The sequence below is a fragment of the Scyliorhinus torazame genome, chromosome 5, assembly GCF_047496885.1.
Source record: "Scyliorhinus torazame isolate Kashiwa2021f chromosome 5, sScyTor2.1, whole genome shotgun sequence".
Lineage (NCBI taxonomy): Eukaryota > Metazoa > Chordata > Chondrichthyes > Carcharhiniformes > Scyliorhinidae > Scyliorhinus > Scyliorhinus torazame.
Genome location: NC_092711.1, coordinates 164,110,007 through 164,120,298, shown reverse-complemented (window position 1 = coordinate 164,120,298; position 10,292 = coordinate 164,110,007). Strand labels below are relative to the sequence as shown.

The 10,292-nt window shown below is 47.6% G+C and overlaps 1 long non-coding RNA gene across 1 annotated transcript; it reads left to right on the top strand.

Annotated features, from left to right (window-relative positions):
- Positions 1–352: 352 nt before the first annotated feature.
- On the top strand, positions 353–9,868 carry LOC140420411 (uncharacterized). The gene is made up of 2 exons (XR_011946350.1): positions 353–407; positions 6,003–9,868. It is a non-coding gene; the product is annotated as an uncharacterized lncRNA (long non-coding RNA).
- The last annotated feature ends 424 nt before the right edge of the window (positions 9,869–10,292 follow it).

Below are 10,292 nucleotides of genomic sequence, written 5' to 3'. Positions count from 1 at the left end.
ACACCCGCCACAGGTGGTGAAAGGCAGGCGGACGGCGCTCTTCAGCCCTGTGGGGCCCAAAACAAAGCCCTTGGTCTTCACAACAGTCCCAGCTGGTCCCACTCCCACCTCAGGCACAGGGGTGGGAGGACAGAGGGTGGGGCAGCAGGATTGGGGAGGAGGCAGAGACTGGAACAGTCAGCGTGAGCCTGCGGCCGCTCTCACCATCTGTTAACTGTCACAATGTCCGGGTGATTGACGGCGGCGCCCGACCAATAGGAAGAGGAAGCGGGACAAGAGGACCGAGTGAGAGCGGCTGGTCCTCCAACCAATCGGAGTGAATAAGGGGCGGGGCCAGGCTGTGATTGAAGCATGCGCAGTGTGGGTAATGGAGATGCAGAAGGATGTCTTTTTCAGATCGGAAATTGGTAAGAGGCGATTAACCATATGGAGGGAGCGAGAGATCGCGGAGGTGGGCGGAAACGTTGTATAAAGCTGTTGTGAGCCGAAAACCGCGGAAAAATGTTTTCAGGACGCAGTTTGTATCGAACAGAATTGCAACTCATTTCGGCTCGCGTTAACGGCCGCCATCTTTCTTGGGTGTGCATCAGGGCGCATGCGCATTTGCCGTCTTTGTCGGGGCGATGTTTCAATGAGTGGGAGGAGCTTGTTCCCAATTGTTCAGAATGGAGACAACCTGTCCATCAAACTGGATTAGTCTTTGAGTCCCAATGTCTTAGTGATGATGCAAAGCGGTGGCAGAGATTAAAAGAAAAGGAAGCAAATCCTGCTCTCCGGATTTCACTGCCTCATTGGACATCGTGCCCCATGTGTCCAAAGCTCGGCGGCTCTGTTCCGTCACATGAAGACCCAGGGCAGAAACTCGCAACCCTGAGTCAACATCACTCTCAAATCAGGGGACTGCTGATGACAACGCGGGTCAGTGGACAGAGGGGAGCATGAGTGGTCATTGTGGACCGGGGAGCAAGAGGGCAGAATGTAGTGGATTTCTTTCCTGGACTGACAGTGATTAATTTTGGAAACTCCTTTTACAGGGGATAGTAGGGGAGGATTTACACACAGCAAATTCAAACCAGGAGAAATATTTATCTTTCCTGAATTACATTTCTGGACTGACAGTGATGCCTTTATAAACTTCTTTCACGGGTGATTAGAAAGGGATTCGCAGACAGGAAACTCACAACCAATCCTCACATGAAATTCTGACACCACTGTTTGAGTTATCAGGACCTGGAGATTATCAACTTTTGTGTGTAAGCATTGAGTTCCAGATCTGGATAAAATGACTACCTCCTATCTCCCCTGTAGATCTTGTTCACAATCTTAAATCTGGGAATCTGTGTCCCCTAATCCTTTTACAGTCTGCTGATGGAAGTTTAAAAAAATCTTTTGCCGGGTTTGCCATTGTCATTTCTGGTGCGTGGGTCAATGTCAGATGGTCGGTCTGGTTTCATTCCTTTTTCTGTGATATTGTAGAGGTTGAATGGGCTTGGACCAGTCCATTTAGGATCCAGAACACAATTGAAGTCCCCTCCAAGAATCAATTGATCTCTATCCAGACAAAACTAGCCAAAACTGGTTCAACAACTGCAGCCCCCATCTCACTCTCATTCACCAGCTCACTTCTGGCGGGGCAACCCCTCTCAGAACAAAAAGAAAAAGAACGATGATATTGCCCACCTCGAGGATAAATCCTCACTGGAATAACTGGGTGAATCCCTTCCCACACTCAGAACAGGCGAATGGTCTGTCGCCGGTATGATTATGGTGATCAGTCTCCAGCTCACATGGGGATCTGAATCCCTTCCCACAGTCCCCATATTTCCATGGTTTCAGCTTGCTGCTGGTGTCCTTGTTGCTTTCCACGTTTGATGATCTGTTGAAGTCTTGTCCCCATAGAGAGCATGTGTACGGTCTCCCCGCTCTGAATAGTGTGATGTTTTTTCAGACTGTGTAACTGGTTAAAAGCTCTTACCATAGTCAGTTCATTGGAACACTCTCACTCGAGTCTTTGTGTGTATCGGGGGTTTTTTCAGTCACACTGATCTTGAAAACGTTTTCCAACAGACAAACGTTTCTTCTTCCACATTCAAAGGCCAATGATATCCAGGTCCTGATGAATGGAGTGACTCTGTTAAATCTTGATGTGAAGTTTGATTTGAGTTTCCATCTGTAAATCCTCCCCTTGTAATATCCAGTAAAAGGAGTTTACAAAAGTCATCACTAGGGGCAGGGTCAGTGGTTAGCCGAGGACCCAGGTTTGATCCCGGCCCCGGGTCATTGTCAGTATGGAGTTTGTACATTCTCCCCGTGTCTGCATGGGTCTGGCTCCCACAATCCAAAAAGATGTGCAGGTAGGTGAATTGGCCACGCAAAAATTACTCCTTAATCGGGGGGAAAAAAGAATTGGGTAGTCTAAATTTATTTCAAAAAAGGTTTGCCTCTTTCCTAATGTTCACAATTAAAGGGGTGGGTTCCCCAGGCGAAGGCTGACATTTCATGGCAATTAAATTAATAATGGACTGTTATTATGGAGGACCAAACCGGGTTTGTTAAGGGCAGGTAGCTGGTGGCATATATAAGAAGGCTGCTCAATGTGATCATGATGCACCCGGAAAGAAGGGAGGTTGAAGTAGTTGTGGCGATAGATGCGGAAAAGGCGTTCGACCGGGTGGAGTGGGATTATTTATGGGAGGTGCTGGGACGTTTTGGGTTCGGGAAGGTCTTTATCGACTGGGTTAGGCTGTTGTATCAGGCCCTGGAGGCTAGTGTGAGAACGAATAGGACAACTTCTGACTACTTTAGACTACCGGGGGACAAGACAGGGTGCCCCCTCTCCCCACTGCTGTTTGCGTTAGCTATAGAGCCGCTGGCAATTGCTCTGAGGGCTTCAAGGGGCTGGTTCGGGGAGGGGGGGGGGGGGGTGAAACATAGAGTCTCGTTGTACGCAGGCGACCTGCTCCTATACGTTTCAGATCTGGTGGCAGGGATGGGCAAAATCGTGGAGATCTTGGGGGAATTTGGCCGGTTTTTGGGGTATAAATTGAACATGGCAAAGCGTGAGATGTTCGTAGTCCAGGCGAGGGGTCAGGAGGATCGGCTAAGGGAGTTGCCGTTTAGGTTGGTTGGGGACAGCTTCAGGTATCTAGGGATACAAGTGGCTCGGGCCTGGGGCCGGTTACACAAGTTGAACCTGTCCCGGTTGGTTGAACAAATAAAGGGCGAGTTTCGGAGGTGGGATGCGCTCCCATTGCCGTTAGCTGGGAGAGTGCAGACGGTTAAAATGACAGTCCTCCCGAGATTTTTGTTTGTGTTTCAGTGTCTCCCCATGTTCATTCCGCGTTCCTTTTTCATGAGGGTCAATAAATTTTAATTTTTAAAAAAAATAAATTTAGAGTACCAATTCATTTTTTCCCAACTAAGCAATTTAGCATGTTCAATCCAACTACCCTGCACATCTTTGTGTTGTGGGGGCGAAACCCACACAAACACGGGGAGAATGTGCAAACTCCACATGGACAGTGACTCAGAGCTGGGACCTTGGCACCGTGAGATTGCAGTGCTACCACTGCGCCACCGTGCTGCCCTGAGGGTTAATAAAATTATCCTGGGCTTTGTGTGGGCGGGTAAGTCCCTGCGAGTGAAGAAGGTGATGCTTGAGCAGAACCGGGGGAAAGGGGGACTTGCGCTGCTGAATGTTAGCAATTATTATTGGGTGGCCAACATAGCCATGATAAGGAAATGGATGGTGGGGGGGTGGGGTCGGTCTGGGAGCGGATGGAGGCAGCGTCGTGTAGGGGCACCAGTCTGGGGGCGTTGGTAACGCCGTAGCTGCCGTTCCCGTCATCACGGTACTCCACCAGCCCTGTAGTGGTGGCGGCTCTGGGGGTCTGGGGTCAGCGGAGGAGGCATGTGGTAGCAATGGGGGCATCGGTCTGGTCCCCAATATGCGACAATCACCGGTTTGCCCCGGGGAGCTTGGATTGGGGGGTTCTGAATATGGAGGAGGATGGGAATTGAGAGGATGGGGGACCTGTTTTTAGAAGGGAGTTTTCCTAGCTTGTGGGCGCTGGAGGAGAAGTTCGGTTTGGCGAGGGGGAATGATTTTAGATATTTACAGGTGCGCGACTTTCTGCATAGGCAGGTATCATCCTTCCCACTCCTGCCACTAAGGGAGATCCAGGACAGGGTAGTTTCTAGAGGATGGGTGGGGGAGGGAAGCGTTTCTGACATCTACAAAGAACTCATGGGGGCAGAGGAGATTCAGACCGAGGAGCTGAAGCATATGTGGGAGGAGGAGCTTGGGGAGGGGGGGGAAGAGCTAGAGGAGGGCCTGTGGACGGACGCGCTGAGCAGGGTCAAAGCGACCGTACCGTGCGCCAGGCTTGGTCTGATTCAATTCAAGGTTGTTGACCGGGCCCACATGACAGTGGCCCGGATGAGTAGATTCTTTGGGATAGAGGACAGGTGCGCAAAATGTGCAGGAGGACCAGAGAACCATGCCCATGTTCTGGTCGTTTCCAAAACTCAGGGGATTTTGGCAGGGGTTTGCGGAGTTTTGAAAAGCAGGGTGGTGATGAGACCGGAGGTGGCAATTTTTGGGGTCTCAGAGGACCCGGGAGTCCAGGAGGAGAAAGAGGCCGACGTTTTGGCCTTTGCTTCCCTGGTAGCCTGGAGACGGATACTGCTAGCCTGGAGAGACTCAAAGCCCCCGAAGTCGAAGACCTGGCTTTCGGACATGGCGAGCTTTCTCGGCTTGGAGAAAATGAAGTTTGCTTTGAGAGGGTTGCTGCTCGGGTTCGCCCGGAGTTGGCAACCATTCATCGACTTCCTCGCAGAGAATTAATCGTCAGCGGGGTGGGGGGGGGGGGGGGTTAGGGTAGTGTAGAATAGGGGGTTAGTTAGGGAGGTCTTGGTGGGATGTGATGTGGTGATTGCACCCCTATGTTTATTGTTCTTTGTACACTGTTTTATACTATTGTTGTTTATTATGCCAAAAATACCTCATTAAAATTGTTTATTAAAAAGAAATTAATAATGGACAGAGATATGTCCAGTGTTGTTACGTGGTATTGGTTAGATATATTATTTACTGTTCTGTAGTAAAGTAAATTTATTATTATTTCTCCTCTTGTAATATAAGACTGTAGCTACGTTATAGATTTCCAGTCATCTCTTCCCTCAGAGGGTTGTTAGTCTCTGGATTTCTCTTCCACAGGCACCAGTTTTATCTGGGGGTCATCGAATATACTGAAACACAAGTTTGACAGATATTTTATTGACAATGGAGTTAAGGGTTATGGGGAACAGGTAGGAAAATGGAGAGAAAGCTGATGAGGAGGGATCTCTTCACTCGAAGATGTGGTGAAGCTTTGAAATTCTTTTCCCAGAGGAATGTGGAGCCTCAGTCATCAGGTATGTTCAAGACAAATATTGATAGGTTTCTAGATATCGAGGGATATGGGATCGTGTGGGAAAATGGAGCTGATGTAGATCGGCCAAGGAGTGCATTGAATGGTTGAGCAGACTCGGTGGGCCGAATGGGGCTGTTTAGCACAAGGCTAAATCGCTGGCTTTGAAAGCAGACCAAGACAGGCCAGCAGCACGGTTCAATTCCCGTAACAGCCTCCCCGAACAGGCACCGGAATGTGGCGACTAGGGGCTTTTCACAGTAACTTCATTTGAAGCCTACTTGTGACAATAAGCGATTTTCATTTCATTTTCATGGCCTATTCTTGCTCCTATTCTAATCGCTGTGTCCTGGTCAGGAAGCAGTGAACTGAGCTTGGATTTGTCAATCAACATGAACCAGCACCTTCAGGAGAATTGGGAGGGTGAATATTACATTCAGCAGAGTGAGAATGGAGGGAGATTGTGTGCGATGGATATTTACAGCTTTTGGAGAATGAGAGAGTAAATAATGTTCCATAGGAACTAGAATTGTCTGTTCTGAATTTCTATCCTGTAATAACAATGATGACTTTTGTAAATTGTTTTTAAAGGATATTGGAAGAGGAGGAATTATAGACAGAAATCTCAAACATCACGTCTCGATGTGACAAACGCACTCGATTCCTTCTGATCTGAATATCATCGGCAAGAAGGAGAAATGTTTGTCCGATCTGTCGGCTTCAAAAGATTTTAAATGTGAGTGTGACTGGAAAAACACCGAGACCCACACAACACACACCTGAGTGAGAGTGTTCCAGTGTACTGACTGTGGAAAGAACTTAAACCAGTTACACAGCGTGAAAAAACATCACACCATTCACAGTGTGGAGAGACAGTGCACATGTTCTGTGTAAAGACAAGGATTCTGCTGATTGTCCAACCTGGAGAGACACGACGAGACACAAAACATGGAAAAACCGTGGAAATGTGGGGACTGTGGGAAACGATTCAGAGCCCCATCTCTGCTGGAGGCTCATAGACGTAGTCACACTGGGGAGAGGCCATTCACCTGCTCTCAGTGTGAGAAGGGATTCACTCAGTTATCTCACCTGAAGGTACATCAGCGAGTTCACACTGGGGAGAGGCCATTCACCTGCTCTAAATGTGGGAAGGGATTTATTCATTCATCCGCCGTGCGGCAACATCAGCGAATTCACACTGGGGAGAGGCCGTTCACCTGCTCCGTCTGTGGGAATGGATTCACACAGTTATCCATCCTGAAGAGACACCTGCGAGTTCACACTGGGGAAAAGCCATTCACCTGCTCTCAGTGTGGGAAGGGATTCACTCGGTTAGCCTGTCTGCAGAGCCATCAGCGAGTTCACACTGGGGAAAAGCCACTCACCTGCTCTCAGTGTGGGGAGAGATTCAACGATTTATCCAGCCTGCAGTCACACCAGCGAGTTCACACTGGAGAGAAGCCATTCACCTGCTCTCAGTGTGGGAAGGGATTTATTGATTCATCCATCCTGCAGAGACATCAGCGAGTTCACACTGGGGAGAAGCCATTCACCTGCTCCCTCTGTGGGAAGGGATTCACACAGTTAGCCACCCTGCAAACACACCAGCGAGTTCACACTGGGGAGAGGCCATTCACCTGCTCTTAGTGTGGGAAGGGATTACATAGAAACATAGAAAATAAGAGAAGGAAGAGATCATTTGGCCCTTCGCGCCTGCTCTGCCATTCATTATGATCATGGCTTATCCAACTCCATAGCTTAATCCCGCTTTCCCCTCCATATCCTTTGATCCCTTTGCCCTAAGTGCTATATCTAACCGCTTCTTGAAAACATACAATGTATTGGCCTCAACTATTTCCTGTGGTAACAAATTCCACAGGCTCCCCACTCTGGTTGAAGAAATTTCTCCTCACCTGTGTCTAAATGGTCGATCCTGTATCCTCAGACAGCGACCTCTGGTTCTGTGCACTCCCACCATCGGGAAAGTCTTTCCTACACCTACCCTGTCAAGTCCTGTTAGAATATTACAGGTTTCTATGAGATCCCCCATTCTTCTGAAATCCAGCGAATACAATCCTAACTGATTCAATCTCTCACACGTCAGTCCCACCATCCCAGGAATCAGTCTGGTAATCTCTGCACTTCCTCTAGAGCAAGAACATCCTTCCTCAGATAAGGAGACCAAAACTGCTCACAATATTCCAGGTACGATTTCGTCAAGGCCCTGTATAGAATAAAGAATAATACAGCACAGGAACAGGCCCTTCGGCCCTCCAAGCCTGTACCGGTCACGTGTCCTATCTCGACCAACCGCCTGTATCCTTCTATACCCCGTCTGTTCATGTGCCATCCAGATAAGTCTTAAAGGTCACTAACGTATCTGCCTCAACCACCTCACTTGGCAGTGCATTCCAGGCCACCACCACCCACTGTGTATAAAACCTACCCCCACACATCTCCACTGAAACCTTCCCCCCTCACCTTCAACTTGTGCCCCCTTGTAATTGTCATTTCCGCCCTGGGAAAAACCCTCGAACTGTTCACCCTATCTCTACCCCTAATAATTTTATAAACTTCTATCAGGTCACCCCTCAGCCTCCGTCTCTCTAGGGAGAACAATCCCAGTTTATTCAATCTCTCCTCCATACCAGGCAACATCCTGGTAAACCTTTTCTGTACTCTCTCCAAAGCCTCCACGTCCTTCTGGTAGTGCGGTGACCAGAATGGGACACAGTATTCCAAATGTGGCCTAACCAACATTCTATATAATTGTCACATAATATTTGAGCTTTTATACTCGTCCTATGAAGGCAAGCATGCCATATGCTTTCTTCACCACCATTTCCACCTGTGCTGCCACTTTTAAGGATCTGTCGACCTACACGCCCAGATCTCTCTCTGTCTCTATGCTCCTGATGGTTCTGCCATTTATTTTATAGCTCCCACCTGAATTGGATCTACCAAAATGCATCACCTCGCATTTGTCCAGGTTAAATTCCATCTGCCATTTCTCTGCCCAATTTTGCAACATATCTATATCCTGTTGTATTCTCTGACAATCTTCATCACTGTCCGCGACTCCTGCAATCTTAGTACCATCCGCAAACTTGCTAATCAGACCCGCTTCGTTTTCTTCTAAATCATTTATATATATATATTACAAAGAGCAGCAGTCCCAGAACTGATCCCTGCGGAACACCACTCGTGACAGACCTCCATTTGGAAAAACACCCTTCCTCTGCTGCCCTCTGTCTTTTGTGGCTAAGCCAGTTCTGGATCCATCCAGCTCGTTCACCCCTGACCCCATGTGATCTAATCTTTTGCACCAACCTGCCAGGAGGGACCTTATCAAATGCTTTACTAAAGTCCATGTAGACAACATCCACAGGCCTTCCCTCATCAATCATTTATGTCACCTCTTCAAAAATTCAATCAAATTAGTGAGACATGACCTCACTCATACAAAACTATGCTGTCTGTCGCTGATAAGACCATTCACTTCCAAATGTGAATCGATCCTACCTCTGAGAATAATTCTCTGAGTATAATTGCAGCAAGATAGCCCTGCTCCTGTACTCAAATCTGCTCACAATGAAGACTAGTATACCATTTGCCCTCTTTACTGCCTGCTGTACCTGTATGCTTTCCTTCAGTGACTGGTGTACGAGGATACCCAGGTCTCTTTGCACATTCCCCTCTCCTAATCTATGGCCATTTACATAATTATCAAGGATAACCTTGCATTGCTACAAATTATACTGCATCTGCCATTCATTTTCTCACTCACTCAACTTAACGCTCCTTCTGAACATCAGAGCCAGTTGTGGTGCCACTGCTCTGGCTGCTGCTGTTTTCCCTGATAGGCTATTCCGCCCAACAGTATCCAAAGCGGTATACCTGTTTGAGAGGGGGACAACCACAGGGGATTCCTGCACTGATTGCCTGCCCCTTCTGGCGGTCACCCATCTCTTTGCCTACACCTTGGGTGTGACCACATCTCTATAAACTCCTATCTATGATGCTTTCCGCCACCTGCATGCTCCTAAGTGCATCCAACTGCTGCTCCAACCGAACCACGCGGTCTGTGAGGAGCTGCCATTAGCTACACTTGCTGCAGATATAGTCAACCGGAATGTTAGATCTGCCACATCTCACAGTTGGAGCACCGCACCTCGTTGAGGCACATTTAAGCACGAGTTAATTAATTTAAAATAAACGCTTGAATTATTGTGAGATTGAGTTACAATTAACTATATGGCCCTGACGCTAGATTATTACTGTAAAATGAAATGCTAAATACCGATCTCTGCCCTCAGGTTTAGTTACTCCACTATCTAGTTAATAAATTACATTTGTTTTGCAATATTATTTATTTTTTCAAATGTAACAGATTCCCAACCAGCCAATCAGGTCACAGCTTTACTGTGATGTCACTTCAGTTTCTCCCCCCCCCCCCCCCACACACACAATTTGAAAAGGTAATAAAAATCACTTCCTTCCCAGGATGCTCTCTGGTTCTCTCCCTGCAGATTGCCAGAAGAAAGAAAACAAAATGGTCGGGATAAACACCTTCTCCCACTCTGCACCAAATTACCTCACTGCACCAAATTACCAAGTTCCAATTCCCACTCTGGCTATGTCTCACTCAGGATGTGTCTCCTTCATGTGCGCAGAAAATGGAGTTTAATGGGGGAAATGTGAAATTGTCCATTCTGGCAGAAAGAATAAAAAAAGCTTATGATCGAAATGGTGAGAGATTGCAGAGCTCTGAGGCTCAGAGGGATCTGGGTATCAACCACAAAAGACGTGTCGATAGGTACAGCAAGTAACTAGGAAAGCTAATAGAATGTTTTTTTTAATTGTTTTTTTATTAAAGCTTTT